The sequence below is a fragment of the Cheilinus undulatus genome, linkage group 24 (assembly GCF_018320785.1).
Source record: "Cheilinus undulatus linkage group 24, ASM1832078v1, whole genome shotgun sequence".
NCBI classification, from domain to species: Eukaryota; Metazoa; Chordata; class Actinopteri; order Labriformes; family Labridae; genus Cheilinus; species Cheilinus undulatus.
The window spans coordinates 21,142,874-21,161,450 of NC_054888.1; the positions used below are offsets into that span (position 1 = coordinate 21,142,874).

Genomic DNA, 18,577 nt, shown 5'->3' on the forward strand with positions numbered 1-18,577 from the left:
ACCGTGTTGTCACCGATGGGGGCAGGGCTTGTGAGCTCCTCATTGTTGATTGTTCTAATGATTTCATCATAATTGAACACGTTCATTTTAAGAGAGAATCAACATTAAGTCTTGAGCTGTATTTGAACTTTAAATGTATTTTTCTTTTGTGTCGAACAATTAATCTCTTTCATTCTCCCTCTCCTCCATTATATTCTCATCGTCCTCTTCTCTAAACAAGGGAAATTGTGCAGAAACTTTATTCCATCTGTCCTCTGGTCGGTCTCATCACGTCTTTGTCGTCCTCGTCAACAATCTGACACACAATAGAATCAAACACAAAGCAGACAAAGTACGCCGTGAAGACGTGCAGTTAGCTGAAAGCTCGTAGGCGTCGACGTGAGAACATGGGAACAATGTACAGTAAGCTCAAGGTTTCTCTCTGCACCCAAGGCCAGTGCTCGACTCTGCTTTTGCATGCAGGCTGCAGATCATTTCAGAGTATCAAAAACAGGAGTGAATCAATATAAACGGCAGGGTTTCAAATATGCGAGACACATATGTCCAAGATGGCTTCTTCATACTGTATGTTCCCTCCTTTTTTTGTTCAATAATACAGAATATGTGCAGATAATAGGCATAAAACAAATACATCCTGGTAAAGCCTTTGATATACTTCTGATTTTTCAGATTCTTTTGCTTTGTTCAACTAAATTCATTAAAAAAGGTGAGTGCGTTAGTTTGTGCTTTTTGGACATGAAACAAGATACCATGCTGGCAGACACCACAAACACTATGAAGCACGGTGGTGGCAACATCATGCTGTGGGGATGCTTCTCAGCAGCCAGCCCTGGAGGGCTTGTACAGGTAAATACAAGGGCCGGAACACTTGAGGACAAAGTGGACATCATTCTGTCTTTATAATAAATGCAATTACTTGAACAAATGAACACAGACCCTTAAATAATATCTGCTTGCTGATATTGTGTTATTTGTTTGCTTTGTTGGGCCTATTAGTTTTGAATAATTGATGTTAGCCTTGTTAAATTTAAATTTTAGTCTGCTAAAAAAGAGAATAATGTAGCATTATTTCATTATGCCTACATCTATGTAGAGTTCGTCTCTCTTTCCTTATGGCCATGAAAAGTATTACAGCCTGAACTGACCGAAGGTACACCTGCCAGGTGACACAGATGACCTTTGATTAAAAACAGTTAGCCTCCTCTTCAACTGTAGGTGGACAACACGATGGAAAAATCACCTTTTGAGTGACTTATGAAACTCTTTACACCATTTCCTCAACATGAAGGACGGCATAACTTCTTCAAATTTAAATAAAACAACGCAAAGATGGCGCTATGACGCAGTAACGGTAGCTAGTTAGCTTGGTGTTTAAGACTGTTTAAGCTAGCAGCGGCGGACTGAAAGGATGTAAGCAAACAAACACGTAGGGAGGCTTTAACGGATTCTACAGCTACACATAAACATGGACCTGGACATCAAATACAAGTAAGCTAAATTATTTTTTATTGTTTGGTTTATCTTCGGTACATTTCTGTGTACTGGTTTGCTGCTCGTGTTCGCTACGAATCTGGTGTGACGGTGAAAAAGGCGACCGTGTTATCTGGTGACATCTGCGCTGTCATAAATGAGGACGGAGTGTGTACTTATGAATGTCTTTACGTTTATTGTTTTAGTTAAAACGTTTACTTTTACTTGAGTACAATACTGTTGTACTTTTTCCACCTCTGTTGACAACACAGTAGCACATAGCATGATTTCAACTCCGCTCTGAGAGAAATGGTCTTCAGTGTTGGAGTTATTTGACAGTGTTGCATCAAAATCTGAATTCAAGAATTTAATAAGAAGCTTAAGATGGGAAATAATGCTGTCTTTTTTTCTCAAAACCTAATTGTATGCTGACTGACTGTGACATGGCTTTTCTAGGTGGTAAAACTAAAAAAAAAAGACCCTCCATTGTCAGCTTATCACACAAGGGCTTTTTTCTTTTTTCTGTTCTCTTAAAATGCTTCAAGAAAGCTTAATCTGTATACTTCAATAAGGTACTACCAGCCTTTTTATTGTATGTTGTCACATCTTTATCGTTCAGTCAGCACAAAACATGTGTTACTAATGTAAACGATCACAAACTGCAGATTTGCATGAGAGCGTCTTCTTAAAGGTGTTAAAAGTACTGAATTTAATGTCAGATTTTACCCTGAAACAGAAATTTCCACATATTTTAGCAGAATTTTTCTTGATTCTCACCTGTCTGCCTGTTTCTCACTGAACAGGTATTCCAGCCCAGGACCAGGGTTGGGTATGGTTTGGTTTTTATTTAAGCTTAGGCAGGTTTCAAAACACCAGAATGACCCTTTAATTTGTAAGCTTAAGCTTCGGCTGTGGATAAAAGGATGGAGACACACGAGCAGTTATCTGCGTCCATGAGCGCTCTGTCGCTCTCTCTGATGTCTCCGCTCGTGTTTGTGTGTGGCCGCTATCGATCTCACATAACTGCTGTGACCCTCCTCTCTGTTTAAAGGTCTGAGCTGTCAGCCGCTGATGGATTTGTGCTGCAGGGAGAGAAACTATTTCTTGTTTTTTACTTTTAAATCATTGATTATAATGTGTTAGCTGCATACACAACTGTAACTACAAATACAGGCTGACAGTTCTGTCTAGTTTGGGACTGATACAAACTTTTTTGATCACCTATGATGAGATCTGCTAAAACTGATGCCTATTAAAGTTAGTGTTTTAATATATCGGCTGGTTTAGCCACATAGCTCTGCAGTATACCTGGACCTCCTGCAGGGGGCAGCGTAACCTTATAAAAGGAGCCCAGAAGTCATCCTTTTCAGTCAGTGGCATGCTTTGACTTCACTGAGACAACAAAAACCCCTCAAGGATTAATGACACACATATAATTTCTCAAAAAATAAATTTTAAAGCCTGGAATTTTAACCCCCAGGCATCACTTTAATTTACTACCCGTTGAAGCCATTAAGGACAAAAATGACCACTTCCAAAAAACTGCTATAAAAACTAATGCTCAAAACTACCAAACATTTAATCAACAAATCAAACAACTAATCACAATGTTTCTGCTGCCAGATGTGTGATTCCTGGGAAGACTCGAGTCCACTCCGTTGCAGGCTTCATGAATGGGTAAATGGCTGATTTTAGTGATGAACAGTAAAAATGACAAATTTCACTGTTTTTCTCAAAAAATGAAACCATAACATTACAGAATGCATGATTATATCATGCAATGGCTGTGAGATAAAAAAAATGTGGTTTGAATGGGAGTCAATGGGACGTTTTTGTCCCCAAGTGACTCGAAAGGGTAGTACATTTTAAATCGGATGCTACAAAGAAACTAATAATGCATCAAAGTCAATATTTTGGCTAATGTTTGGCATAACCAGGACTGATTTTAAAAAAACACCCCCACCCCCCTAACATTAGTTAACTGGAAAATAATTACTGTTTTGAGAGCTTTTTTATAAAAAATATGACCATCCTGTAATCAAACTGGCATTTAAAGGGTTAAAATTCTGAAAATTATTCAATAATCAATTACTTTGATTAGAAATGAAGTTGATCAAAAGATTTGACCAAAAAAAGCAGAAAGAAATATTAATGTATAATATTTTTATTGCCGTTTTTGGAAGTGGACGTTTTTGTCCTTAATGACTCGAAAGGGTAGTAAATTTTAAATCAGATGCTACACAAAAGCTAAAAATGCATCAAAGTCAATATTCTGACTAATCATTGGCATGTCCAAGCTGGATTTAGAAATTATGCCCCAGCTAGCCGACAATTGGTTTAAGGAGGATATCACATTTTTTCACTTTTATTCATAAAAAACATTGACTTTAAGTAATCAAACTAGCATTTAAAGGGTTAAAATCCTCAAAATGATTGAATGTTTGGTAGTTTTGAGCACAGCTGAAGTTGTTTTAGAGATTTATGCAAAAAAAAAAAAAAAGCAGAAAAATATGAATCTGTCAAGTTTTTACAGCAGTGTTTTGGAAGTGGACATTTTTGTCCTTAATGGCTTTAAAGGGTAGTAAATGTGTTTCACAGTGTTCCCCTGACCTATTAGAGCAGTTAAAATTTGAATTCAAAAATTTGCCTTGAAAGAAACTTTGTTGCAACAAATTCGACCATATGAACTAACACAGCCAAAATGGAGAGCTGAGAAAGACGAAAAATTTGCCCAAATGGACAGAAATGTCCCAAGTGATGCCTGAGGGTTAAAGCCAAGTGAAGTGCAGTTGCCATAGTAGATGTCCATGTCCATAGGAACACCACTCCCTAAATGAACCTTCTGAATGAATCTTCATATTAAAAGAGCTTTGTGAGCTGGATATTATTGTAGTCATAGTTTTTAATCCACCATACAATCTCGTGTTTTCATGCTCAGGTAGTTTTCATGCTGTGAATACGAGGCGCGGTCGGCTCTAATTAACGGCTGAAATTCGCTCCCTTCCATCGCTCCTTTCAGCGGGACGCTCTCTATCTGCTGTGGGAATAGCGAGGCCCCGTTAATGTGTACGTGGATACAGAGGGAGATCCCCTTTCCCCCCTGGGTTGTATCATTACATGGATAATTAGAGAGGGTCAAATGGAGAAAGACGACAGTAAAAGGCCATACAGATGAATTCAACAGGAGCTCAGCCTCATTCAGAGTGGATTTAGAGATGATTTCACATCTTTAATCAGCTCTCCTGAAGCATAAACCCTCCTGAAGGCCTGTCTGATAAGTTTTATTATTGTATCTGTTGTTAACATGTACAGTAGAGTAGGGAACAGTGGAACAAGTTAATAGTACAACCTCAATTCCAAAAAAGTTGGGACGCTGTGTAAAATGAAACAAGAAAGAATGCAATGGTTTTCAAATCTTATAAACTCATTTTTATTTACAATAGAATCAACATATCAGATTTTCATGATTCACCATTTCATGAAAAATATCTGAAATTGATGGCAGCAGCACATCTCAAAAAAGTAGGTACAGAGCAACAAAAGACTGGAAAAGCAAGCGGTACTAATGCAAAACAGCTGTAGGAGCATTTTACTACTAATTAGGTTAATTGGCATCAGGTGGTTACATGTCTTGGTATGAAAGGGGCATTTTAGAGTGCTTTCACACTAGGGGCCCGGTCCCAGATTTGAGTGTACTTGAGCCTAAAGTCCGGTTTGTCTAGGAAGTGTGAATGCAAACGAACCGTGCCTGGGCACCGGGCCCAGACCCACTTGGGAAGTGGTCTCGGGCGCGAGTCAAGTGGACTCTGGCTCGGTTCGGATGGGATGTGAACACAACCACGCCCAGATAAGGGAAAGAGCGCCGTATCAGCTTTATGATGTCATCGTAAAAACTAAAGTTCTTTCAACAGTGCAGCAGTTTGTTCACATTTTTTCTCAATAAGGGGTGGAAATCATCAGAATCTAGTCAATAAATGGTCTGTTGTGACTCATCTTACAGCTGAACACAAGTTGGAGTCAGTGAGAGGAGGTGCAAAGGCAATAAAAGTCTCCTAAAAGTCAATAAAAAGTCAATAAAAATCCTCTGAGCTGTAGTAGATGTGCAGATATGAAGAGCAAAGTTGCTGGCATCTTAAAAAGTGATTTTAATCATCCATGGCTGCAGGATTGACTTTGGTCAAAACAAAAATAATCTTTGCTCAGGTCAGTAGTAAAACAGCTACCTGCTGTTTCAGACCGAGTAAATACGCAAGTGGGCCTGGGCACGGTTCGATGTTGCTCCTTCAGGGAAGGCCTTAACTGTTTCAGCAAGACAATGCTAAACCAACTCCTTTACAACAGCATGGCCTGGCTGCAATCTAGACCCCCTGTAGAAAAATTTAGAGCATCATAAAACAAAAACAAAGAAGACCAGGGACTGATGAGCAACAAGATGCCTACATCAGACAAGAATGGGACAACATTCCTCTCCAGTCACTGGCCACCTCTCCTCCCAGATGTTTATGGACTGTTGTTAAAAGAAGAGAGGATGCTACACAGTGGTGATGATGGCCCTGTCCCTACTTTGTTGGAGCTGGTTTGTAATTTTAGATCTTGCAAGTGCTTCAGTGGAGAAGAGGTGAAGAGCAAAAACTTGATTTCCACAGAGGAGACTGTGGTTCTTGGTTTTTTATTTAATAAATGTTCAGGTCTGATCAGACTGACTCTGTGGCTGCATACATGCAAATATCTCTAAGTCCTGTTTCTTTCTCCTCCAGTGATGCTGATTGGACCGGTCGTATTCTGACTGCGAACAGGTGTATCAGCTTGAAGCTTTAAGAGATGGACAGAGAGGGAGTATGGGCAGCTTTGTGAGGTAATCACACTGCTCTGTGATTATTATACACTCTTGCTTTTGGATAAATGTCCCATGAGGGTTACCATAGCTGCTGTAATGCTGCTGTTGTTGCTCTAATGTGACTCGCCTACATCCATGTCCGCTAAAAAAAGGGGACCTGGAGATTTTGTGGAAGCAGTTGTGTCTGCAGTGCATACTTGGCTGCACGTTTATGTCCTTTGACATCAAATTAGGAGCTAAAAACGCAGATTTTTGACTTTATTTTACCCAGAAAAGCACCAAAATGACAAAAGGCTTGTTTTAATGGTTTTTGCCAAAGCCGGAGAAGATGCACTTGGGTGTTCCTTAACTTCGGTGTCCGAGTTAAAGAAATAAAAAATAGTTCTGCACAACAGACAGGAGCAAGGACGCTGAGCGGTAGACGGAGAGGGTCTTCATATCGCTGTTTGTGTCCAACTGTCTGCTTTTAATATTTTCCTGTTATAGTCGCTAACCTTGTACATAATCAATGGGTTTGGACGAAGGATTCATTCTCGTTCCTCCTCGTTCTTGCATTTACTGAAGACAAAGAGCTCACTCACTCGATTCAGACTCCCACACAGACACACATCATCCGGCATGTTTACCTCTCCTCACAGGCCTCATTCAGCGCTGAATCGATCCAATCTGAGCAGCCTTGGGAAGCTGTATTCACTTTTTGTTTGCAACGGTTCTCTCTCGTTTTCTCTCCTCTCGCTGCCTCTCCATCTTTGTTTCTGCGTTTTTGTTTCTACAACCTTGGACGCCTTGGAGAGCCGCGGTGCTCGAGGTGGAGCCGTCAACAATAAGACGAGTCTGGGAAGCCGCGCCGCTGGCTCGGTGAAGTTTTCTAACCTTCGGGGAGTTTTCAAGGATTGTCGAGCTGAATACAGCATCGACGCAGGCCGGGCTCACTCTCATAGTCTATTGGTGTCATCCTCGTCTTTATCAGAACTTCTTCTGCCCACGGCGATCAGATTTGTCAGTGTCTGCAGATCATGGAAGGTTGGAAATAAGGGCAGAATAAAGACAGTTATGTTTTTCAAGGTCCTCACTTATATATATCATGTAAACTCCCTTTGTTTATATTAATTTAATGTTACTGTTTAAAGTTGGTAAAAGTAGAAAAGAACACAGAAAAATCAAGCAAACCTGCTTGCAAATTAAGCTGCAAAATTACCTTACAAATAGCATTAAACCAGCTTTAATATTAGCAGCTCAACGTTACCCGATAACCAGTTTCAAAATTTGGCCAAAAAAACACCTGAAAAGTTAGGTACAAACCTGCTACAAAATAAGCCAAAAAGTTGCTGAATTAGAGTCAAACAAGTTGCAAAATTAGGTATAATGCAAAATAAACAAAAATAAGCTAAAACCTACCAACAAAATAAGATGCTAACCAGGTGAAAACTTGAGGACAAACCAGCTGCAAGTTAACTTTCTAACCAGTTGCAGAATTGGTCAAAAATGACACACAATCCCATGCAAAGTTGTGTGCAGATCTGCTACAAAATTCACCAGAAAGCTGCTATTATAAGTTTAAACAAGCTGAAAAATTCTGCACAATCCAGCTGTAGAAAAAAGGCAAAAAAGCAGCTAAAAATCAGCTGCACAGTTGGATGCAAACTTGCGTTCAAATCTGCTGCAGAATTGTTGCAGAATTGGCTGAAAATAAGCATTTAACCAACCACAAAACAAGACGTGAGTTCAATACAAAATAAAACAATGAGCTCAAATCTGGCTGAAAAATTCGCTGCGAGCTATAGCTGCAAAATTGTGATCAGACAGCAACAAAATAAGATGCAAACCAGCTGCCAATAGCCATGCAATTAGCATAAAACCAGCTGCATAAAAAGGTGTATGCCGGTTGCAAAATAAGCCAAAAAATAAAATCTGACCGGCTGCAAAACAACAACAAACGTAGCCATAAACCAGCTACAAATGTAGGTGAAAAAACGGCTATGACTAGCCATAAGATGAGCTTAAAACTGTGAAAAATAACGTCAAAACCTGCTGTAAAATTAGCCAAAAATAACATACAACCACCTGGAAAAATGGTCAAAATTAGTGGAAAAATAAAATGCAAGATATGTGCAAATCTAAACCAGCTGCAAAATTAGGTATCATGCAGATGCTAAATCAGCAAAACTATGTTAAAATCCAGCAGGGATATTCCATGCAAACCAGGGGAAAACTCCAGAACAAACCAGCTGCAAAATAACCTGATAACCAGTAGCAGAAGTGGTTGAAAATAATACACAATCACCTGCATAGGTAAGTGCAAATCTGCTACAAAATTAGCCAAGAAGCTACTCAAACTGCTGCAAAATTAAGTGTAAAGCAGATGCAAAATTTTGCAAAATATGCTAAAAACATCTGCAAAATAAGATGCAAACCAGCTGGTCACTTAAAAATAAACTGGCTACAATAAAACTTGACAACCAGTTGCAGAGCTCGCTAAAAAAGCTAATAACCAGTAGAAAACCAGCTGCAAAATATGTTATAAAATAAGCTGTAGGCAAAGCAATATTAACTGTAATATCAGCAGCAAAATAAATTCAAACCAGCTGCATTTACAGTGATGCTGTTCATTTTGAAAATGTCAGTGTGTTTCTTTTTTTCTGGGCTCTTCAGCAGAACTGTCTCTCTGTATTTTCATTTAATGTCTCAATTGAAGGACGACAAAATGCACAAAGAACTAAACCAAATAATCTCCGTGGTCCCTCTTCCTCTGTCCTTTCCTCCTCTTTCTCCCTCACTGGTCATCTGATAGGAGATAAAAGTTTTCCCTTTGACTCAAAGACAAACACACAGTCAGCTGTGATTGATGGGCTTTACTGTGGGGACAATGAGGGCCAATAATTACAGCGTTTAACTGCGGACATTAATATAGACCCACGCCTTCAAACACACACACACACACACACACACCCACACACACACACACACACACACACACACACACACTCAGTTGGTAAGATGAGGCTAAGAGCAGTCCTTGAACCCGTCTTTGATATTGTCCGTCTTTTGACGTCCTCCCACTGATGCTGATGATCCACAATGGTCACTGGAATAACTTGAAGCTTAAACTCATAAAAATCAGACATTGCTTTTGAATTGTGGCTCAACAGAATATTTTTAAAAAACAAACTAATGAAATTGGCCTGGACTAAAATGATGATAACTTAATATTTAGTTGCACAACCTTTTGAAGCAATCAGATTCTGTAACTGTCAATGAGACTTCTGCGCCTGTCCCAGGTATTTTGGCCTTCTCCTCATGAGCTGCTCAGCTGTGTCAAATGTGAAGGGTGCCTTCTCCAGACTGCATGTTTCACCTCCTTCCACAGATGTTCAGGAGGATTTACATCAGGGCTCATGGAAGGCCACGTCAGAATAGTCCAATGTTTTGTTCTGAGCTATTCTTGGCTGTTTTTAGCTCTGTGTTTTGGGTCATTATCCTGTTGCCGGACCCATGACCCAAGCTTTCTGACACTGGGCAGCATATTTGGCCCCAGAATGCCTTGATAGTCTTGAGATTTCATTGTACCCTGCACAGATTCGACACTCTGCGCCAGATGCAGCAAAGCAGTCCCAGAACATAACTGAGCCTCCTCCATGTTTCACAGTAGCTACAGGGGTCTTTTCTTTGGATGCTTCATTTTTGTGAGCACTGATGTGATTCTCCAAAAAGCTCCAGTTAGTGGCAATATTCAGCTCAGGAATGTGGGCGTTAACCCACGAAGATGATCTAAGGCAGGTGGTGCTAGCACTGCTGAATTTAGCTATATCCTGTAATGGTGTGATTTTTTTATCAGTGTGCAAAGTGAAACAGAATTATTTGTGTTTAATGAGCATTGCTAGTTGTTCTGTCGTTGTTTCCCTCTGCTAGTTAAAGGATTAATGCTCTCAGTGGTTGTTCTAGAAGGACAACAAAGCCTGTAACACTCGCTCCTGAATGTTTATCTGCCCGTCGACTTGGAGTCAACTTGAGCTGCTTGAAGTCAGAGCTGAGCTGTCGCTGGTTGATCCCACACACAAAAACACACACATACACAAACGCTAAGTCACACACACTCAGATCCCCAGGAGAGTGAACCCGATCCCCCTCTCTCCTGACTCGTCCGTCCATTGCGGGATTGTTTTACGGATGATTGACGGTTGTTGGAGTCGATCCCAGCGGGGCAGGTGAAGCAGTCGACAGGTGAGGGCTGGAGACTCTGTGTGAAGGTACAGAGCAGAGCACGTGCAAATTTAAAGGAATAGTTACATTTTTTAAAGATTATTTTGCTTTGTTGTCTCAGACCTTGCACATATGTAGGCAGGTATTTTTGAAAATGGAGGTTTTCCTCCACTGTTTATCCCTGCCACAAATGCTGTGTTCTCAGAAATATCCTCATCCAATTAAAACCCCAAAACACACTGTTATGTGCAGTAAAGAACACGCCATGTCAGCAGTAATCCATCCTTCTCTGGGCAGGTGAAGGGTCTCATCCAAAACTACAAGGTAGAGGAGCAAGTGCAGGTTCAGCACCTCGCCATAGCAACCATGGTCCTGTACTGCTCTGGCCTCCTGATGGCTATTGTCCAGGCTTGCGCCAGGCCCATGTACCTCTCTCCAGGTATGTTCTCAGCCAACCCATCCACAACGCACGCAGGTGCACCAAAAAGAATTTCAAATTTTGATTCATCTGACCACAGAACAGTTTTCCATTTTTGCCTCGGTTCATTTTAAATGAGCTTTGGCCCAGAGAAGACAGCACGGTTCTGGATCCTGTTCCCATTTGACTTCATCTTTGCACAATACAGCTTCAACTTTTATCAGTGGATGGCACGGCCAAATGTGTTGACAATATTGACCTTTGAATTGCCCCTTGCTCACAGAGATTTCTCCAAAATTTCGGATCTTATTAGACTATCCTTTACTGTGGCCCCATATTAGTGGCACGGTGAAAAATTAAAAGTTAAAGGGATACTTCAACATTTTGGCAAATTTGAAACTTGAGTTTGGATTCTTATTAATATAAAAGTAAAAGTTTTAAGAGTTTCTTTCAAAAACTAACAGAATGGCCCGACATACATTATTTTTCTAATCATGATTTTGAAAAAATAGGCACTTCCATTAAGGGTGCCTGGACCCAAAGTTGGGAACCAGCAGTCTAGACCAGTGATTCTCAGCTGGTTGGGTCCCGGGACCCACCATCGACTCGTGAAGGAAAATGGTGACCCAAATTTTGGAGTTTTTTTTTGGTCAATCAGATGTATTTTATTAAAAAAGATAATAGAGCTAGGGCCTATAACAGTACAAAAGGTGTAACAAAACAATAAAGCAGGTAAAAACATGCAGGTTTTGTAGAGTCACATAGACAATTTGGCACAATTTTTTCTCAGGCACACATCCGCAACCCACTGAAAAGGGATTCACGACCCACTTTTGGGTCCCGACCCAACAGTTGAGACCCAGTGGTCTAGACCAGTGTTTTCCAACCATTTTTCCTTGGAGCACCTCTACATGTACCTAAGAAAAGCAGAGCCCTCCAGGACCCTAGAGCGAAGAAATAATGACACATTGGTGTCAAAAATTACCACACATTTTCAGTGTTTCACTGATAAAAGCCTCAAAAAGGCCGATGCATGCTTTTCTTATCAGAAGACCTTTATATAAACTACTCAGTAACTGCTTTTTCATGGTTTTAGTCAATATTTTCAAATCTTACTTTGGCAGCCTTAGAGCAGACAAACCCTCACACCCCACGAAGATCATTGGTGCCCCAGATACCAACCTCTGCTCATCTTTACTTTTGAGAGACTCTGCCTCTATAAAATGCTCCTTTAGACAAAGTCATAATACTGACTTGTTGCCAGTTTACCTTATCAGTTGTTTTTCAGAAGTATCGCTTACTTTTCCATCCTTTTGTTGCCCTGTCTCAGCTTTTTTGAGATGTGTTGCTGCCATCAAATTCCAAATGAGCTTTTTCATGAATTAATAAATATCAACATCTGATATGTTGTTTATGCTCTGTTGTGGATAAAATGTGTTTCATGACATTGGAAAATCATTATCTTCTGTTTATTTTGACATTTTACACTGTGCCCAAACTTTATTTGGAATTGGGGTTGTATTTTGAACACTTAATTTATGGGAATGGAATTGAAAACTTGTATTTTCAATGTGGGACACAGATGGACTGCTCCAACTGATTATAATAATAATTGTTATTATTATTAATCTACAGAGCATCTTAGTTTGTGTTGAGAAAAACTCACTCTTCTGACTTAAAAAAAAAACTGTTTTTGTACATTTTAAATGTAAAAATGCATTAAAGTGACATAAAGAGATGTGGATCTTTTCATGTACAGTAAGTGAAAGGAATGTTTTTTCTAAAGTATTTTCACCTTAAGTTGGCTGACTTCTTGGCAACTTTATTCTATATATTTGAAAAAAAAACATCAACTTCTTCCAAGGTTACTGTCTCCTTTTCAAAAATGTTCCCAGTTTATTTTCTCAAACCTGCAAATCTTCAAGGATTTACAGACAGGGCAGAATAATGCTAACTATGTGAAGTGTTCACCCACCGTTCAACAGTATTGAGTGACTCTTTTTTCAACACAACACTTTATATAAATGTAATATACAGTCTTTTCTGCTCCCATCTGGAGGTCAGTGCAAAATTTAAAATTGTAAAAAACTTGTTGAAGGCACGACGTTTTTTATTTTCTTCTTATATTCCTCTTTTTTTCTGATCTTTGACCTGAAACAGAAGCAGACAGGAACAGAGCTCTAAAGCTCACAGAAGGAGAGAAAAATACGACATTACACAAAGAAACAAAGCTTACACTGGGTTTAAGTGGTTTCATTTAGGCTGAATATGACAATTCTTTTTGTTAATGATTCTCTCCTCTCTCTTTACAGCTGCATATTACCTCAGTATCACTGAATCAGAGCTGCTCTGTCTCTGATCTGTCTCTGGTATTTTTTTGTTGTCATTTATTATTTGGCATTTGTTGGAAAATTTTTCGTTGTGTAATCTTAAAAACATACTTGTGCAGTTTTTTTTTTTTTTTTTTTTTTTAGTTGCATGGAGAAAGCGGCTCTATGATCCGCTCTGACATTCAGATACCAGGTGACCACAGTTTGAATGAAAAGCGAGTAAAATGTGCACAACCTCCCCTAAGCGTTAATGTCCACATTGTTTTCTTCTTCTTTTTTTACTTGAAGGGTTTTGGAGGCATGCTAAGCTCGCTGTGCTGGGTCTGACCTGCTTCTTATATAACATGTTTTACCTGGTAGTAATACGGTTACATTTCTGGAAGGTCTAACGTATTAAGAAACAAATACCAGGCAATCCTTCTCAGTATGCACTGAGATGCCTCCACACAAAGCAATCAGCGTAATCACTTTGCATCTTAATGCAAACTGTTTACAAATGTGTGCACAAATTCACAAATGTGTGTACAGCTCTGCACATGTGTGCCAATCTGTTAAAAAAAAAAAAAAAAAGAGTCACGAGTTTGTATAAAGATCCACTAATGTGAACCCAATTCTGCAAATATGTAGACCAGTTTGTAATTGTGAGATTAGGTCTAAAGTGCTGCTTGACTCAGCATTGAGTACTGGTCTGTGTGATGCATATGCTATGAGGCTGGACAGCCCGAGGGCAACAAAACGCAATGCTTTCACACTTACAGATCTGAGTGCACATTTGCAGATGGTGCTAATAGAAGTGTTGCAAAAGTCACGTGTGTATCGACAGCTAACTGAGAGGCAGAGAATAATTGATGGCTTGTTAGAACTCTGTCAATGTAGAGCAAAAGAAAGAGAGAGTTCCTGAACCAAAATACATCAGTCGACAAATATAAATATGTCCACACATTTGCCAACACATTTGTGGATCTTTGTACAAATTTGCACATCTTTTAACAGATTTGAAAATCTGTCCACACATTTGCAAGTATTTCCGACATTTGCAGATCTGTGCACACATTTTAAAATTTTTGCACACATTTGCAGATCTGTGCACACATTTGCAGATCTTTGCACACATTTGCAGATATGTGCACATATTTGAATATCTTTGCACACATTTGCAGACCTTTGCAAATCTACCTACACATTTGCGGATTTGTGTGCAGATCTTTTTACACATTTGCAAACAGTTTTGCTACAATAGTTGCTCCATATATAAACAGGGAGAAAGTTGGAGCTTTTTAGAACCCTGCTGATTCATCCAAAGAGTTGGTGTTGGTGAAGAGTCTGTGCATGTAATGTTGTTGTCACGTTGCCAGCTTTTTAAACTACTACTCCAGTAAAACTCACCAGATACTGATCAACAAAACCCTGGCACTGTTATGTTGTGTCGTACTGGTGTAAACATGGCACGATAATCCTGTAACTTTCTGATGCAACAAGTCGTCTGGTTGGTGCAGAGGTTCAGGTGACAGGTGTAGCTGCAGCGTTAGCGAACATGAAAACCTCAAAATGTGATTACAGTCAGCAGTGATTTAAACCTCTCCTATCATTACGAACACATTGGTGCATCCTCTCTGCTGCCGGCTAATCCTGCTCCTGATTTTAAACGTGTTTGAGTCAAATGGACATTTGACAGTTAAATCAGAGCAGCTGCTCTCACTGTGAGGCTTCAGTCGGGTTAAACGGGTTTGATTTTGAGCTCTGTCAGAGAATCTCTGAGTTCTCTTTTTACTGAGCCAGGTGCCGTTTCACACATATGAACCAAATCATGAACATTTTAGAGGAGAGTTGCTTTCCTTAAAGAAAAACTCTGTCAATTACACAGAAAACTATCACATGAACTTTTGAATGTTTTTTTTGGATCATGAATGCTTCAATATTTAGTATTTCTGATGCTAAAGGCTAGAAACATTTTCTTTCACTCTGTTTCTCTCCTCAACTTCCCCCATCTCCTCTTGATCCTCAACCGTTCCCTCTCCCCATCTCACCCCTCTGTCTCTCCTCCTTCAGTGACAGTAAACAGCCCTCCCGCTGAGCGTCTCCTATTACAGCCTCCGTCCTGATTCCTCCTCTCTCCTCTTTTTTTTATCCCCTCTTCTCTCCAACATCAGCAGGCCTTGCTAAAAGCTAAAGGTCCTCTTCAGACGGAGAGAGCAGGAGACAGGAGGGCAGGAACAATCAGAGGCGAGGAGAGAGACGGCGAGGACAATGAAGATGATCACGGCAGGAAGAAACCTCTGATCATGAACTCTAACACCACACAGGGTTAAAATGCAGAGTTGCATTCCAGTTATTTTTGTCTAGAACCGGCAACTTAACCTTCATGGCTTTTAAAGCATCGCCAGCCCTAAAGGGAAGGTCAGGGTTGGGTATCGTTTGGGTTTTTTCCGATACCGGTACTAAATCGATAGTTCTAAAACAGTACTGCTACCTAAACAGCAGGGGTGTAGCTAAGGATTCTGGGCCCCAAGAAGGAAAGTAACACAGGGCCTCCCTTAGCTGGACAGCTATGCAGAAATGTTGGAAATGATCTACAGGGGTGTCAAACTCAAATCACAACAGGGGCCAGATTCTGGATTCAGGCCTAACCTGAGAGCCTAACAGGGTCAACATTAAACCATAACCTCATTTTCGCCAGTGATAAAATATATATTTAAAAAAAACACCATTAATGATGAATCACTTAGAAATTCAAAAAAGTTAAAATGATAAGTTTAAAGGCTCAAATCTGAAATAAAAATTCCAACTTATTAGTTCAAAAGATCAGAACAATATTAAAAATAGAAAATACATATTTTTAAAGAGCAAATATAAGAGGAGAAAGTTGAAATCATATGTTTGAAAGGTCAAAATATGAGATCAAATTTGAAATCATGAGTTTAAAAGTCAAAATATGACTTAAAATTTTAAAATGTGAGTCTGATAGTTTAAAATATGGGATTAAAAAGCAAAAAAATTAGGAGTTGAAGATGTCAAAATATGAGCTAGAATTCAAATGATGACTTAAAAAGTTAAAAATATGACTTAAAGTCAAAATTGGGAGTGTAAAAGGTCAAAATATGATATAAAAAGTAAAAATTATTCATTCAAAATGTTTAGAATTGGGAATCTTAAAGACATATGTGACACATTAAGTCCAAATTATGAGTTGAATGATGAAATGTCAAAATCATAAGTTTGAGTCATAATCTTGAGATGCAAAATTCAAAATATGAAGTAAAACACCAATTAATTCCTTTCCCCACATTCTTGACTTTTTATGAAATATTTCTTTCTCTTTACTTTTTCAGATTTTTATGGCTTAACGAGGATATTTTAAAAATCAAGGTTAAGTTTACATTATTTTACTGGAGAAAATCTTCAGACCTCATAATGGTGGGCCAGTTGTAATACAAATATGATATGATCTTGCAGGCCAGATATAATCGTTCCATGGGTTGGGTTTGGCCCTCCAGGCCTTGAGTTTGCCACCTGTGATCTAGCATGTTCGAGGACGATGTTCTGGGTGACAGCTGTTTGGAAATCCTCATCCCACACTGCCAGTAGTGGTAAAACATGCAGCAGTGTTCTCATGCATGTCAAAGTGTGTACAGTAGAAATGTAAAGAGCTCCTCAGTGCAAAGGAAAGAGAAAAATGACCCCTAATTCTTGTCATCTCTCTCTCTGCAGGCAGGACGACACCTGCAGAGCTCACGTACACGCCAACACTCACTGACCCACGCTCACAGGGGCAGGTTAAAACCCCCAAAGCTCCAGCAACGACTTGGAGGGTCAGAATAATGACGTCCATAATGTCCCCCTGCAGCGGGGGGGAGAGAGAGGGGGGTCAGAGAGGAAGAAAGTGAGAGAGCACTTTCCTCTCCTCGGCTCTAGGAGTCCTTTTGTCGCTCGCTCTGCGGGAGCTTTTAGTCCTCGCCTCCAACTTATCGGCTGTCCAACCACGAGGGCCGGGCAGCTGAGAGAGCGCAGGAGCAGAGGAGGAGGGGGGGCGATTGATACAGGCTGTGGTTTCTAAGGTAGGGGAGGCTTTGTGTGAGAGGAGAGGTCAGAGCAGTCGATCGCCCTCCCTCCTTCTTTATTCCTTCCTTTCTTTCTTTTCATCGTTGTTCCTCTCTCTCTCCATCGCTCAGATTGATCTATTTTTCCCTCCTCTTGCTGTTTGCAGGCGTTCAATATGTGATTTTTAATATCATACACCTGCAAACTGAGCATATTCTGAGACACAAACATGCTCACCTTCCTAATCCTGTGGAAATTAAATTAAATGAATCACTGGCTGTTTGTCAAAGCCGACATGCAGCTTAAATGCATTTTAATTTATGTGTTAGACTGATGCAAGTGGCATTTAGCCCTATTCTTTACATAATTAGGAGTCCAAATGACTAACAGGCTCAAGGAATTTCCTGTTTGCTTCAGTAGAACCAGTCTGCAGCATTAAAACGGGCTGCAACGGCTGAAATGTAATCACTGACATCCTCTAAAGTTAGTTGTTTTTGTCACAGTCTGGCTCAGTTCGAAGACAGTTCAGCAGAAATCCACAGCTCCCTCATTTTGGAGCTGACAAGTGTGGCAAGCTGTTGTTGGGTTTGGATGTTGAAATTATCTATTTGTGCTATTTTTTTGCCAATTAAACCACTTTTACTACCAATTATGCAAATTCATTTGGCACTTTTTCCACTTCTCTTAGTCACATGTTTACTTTACCCTAATCTTCCACTTCTGACCCAATATGCTACCTTTTCCTACGTTTTTAAAATCACTTTAAACCAATTTTTGCCATTTCTCCACCCATTTTTTCCATTCTTCTCCTGTATTCCTCATCTTGCTCTCTATTCCTGCTTTCTTCTCCTCCATCATCCTAATCTGGATCTTTGTCCCTGCTTTTTTCTCAATCATCATCCTCTTACTCTCTATCCCTGCTTTCTTCTCCTCCATCATCTTCATCTCACTCTCTTTCCCTGCTTTCTTCTCAATTATCATAATTTCTCCTTCTTTCCCTACTTTCTTCTTTTCCATCATCCTAATCTTGCTCTTTCTCCCTGCTTTCTTGTCCTTTATCATGTTCCTCTAGTTCTCTAACCCTGAGTTCTTCTTCCCCATCAGCCTCATATTGCTCTCTATTCTTGCTTTTTCTCCTCCACCATCTTCCTCTTGCCCTCTATCCCTGCTTTCTTCTAGTTTATCATTCTCATCTTGCTCTCTATCCCTGCTTTCTTCTCCTTTATCATCCTCCTCTTGCTCTCTATCACAGCCTTCCTCTAGTTTATCATTTTCCTTTTGCTC

At 39.8% G+C, this 18,577-nt stretch overlaps 1 long non-coding RNA gene across 1 annotated transcript in view; it reads left to right on the forward strand.

Moving 5' to 3' along the window:
* The first annotated feature begins 1,150 nt into the window (after nt 1-1,150).
* Nucleotides 1,151-18,577, forward strand: part of LOC121506497 — a 50,528-nt gene continuing 33,101 nt past the window's right edge. Inside the window, exon 1 of the long non-coding RNA XR_005991660.1 lies at nt 1,151-1,488. This is a non-coding gene — a long non-coding RNA (uncharacterized LOC121506497). The remainder of the gene's footprint in view (nt 1,489-18,577) is intronic.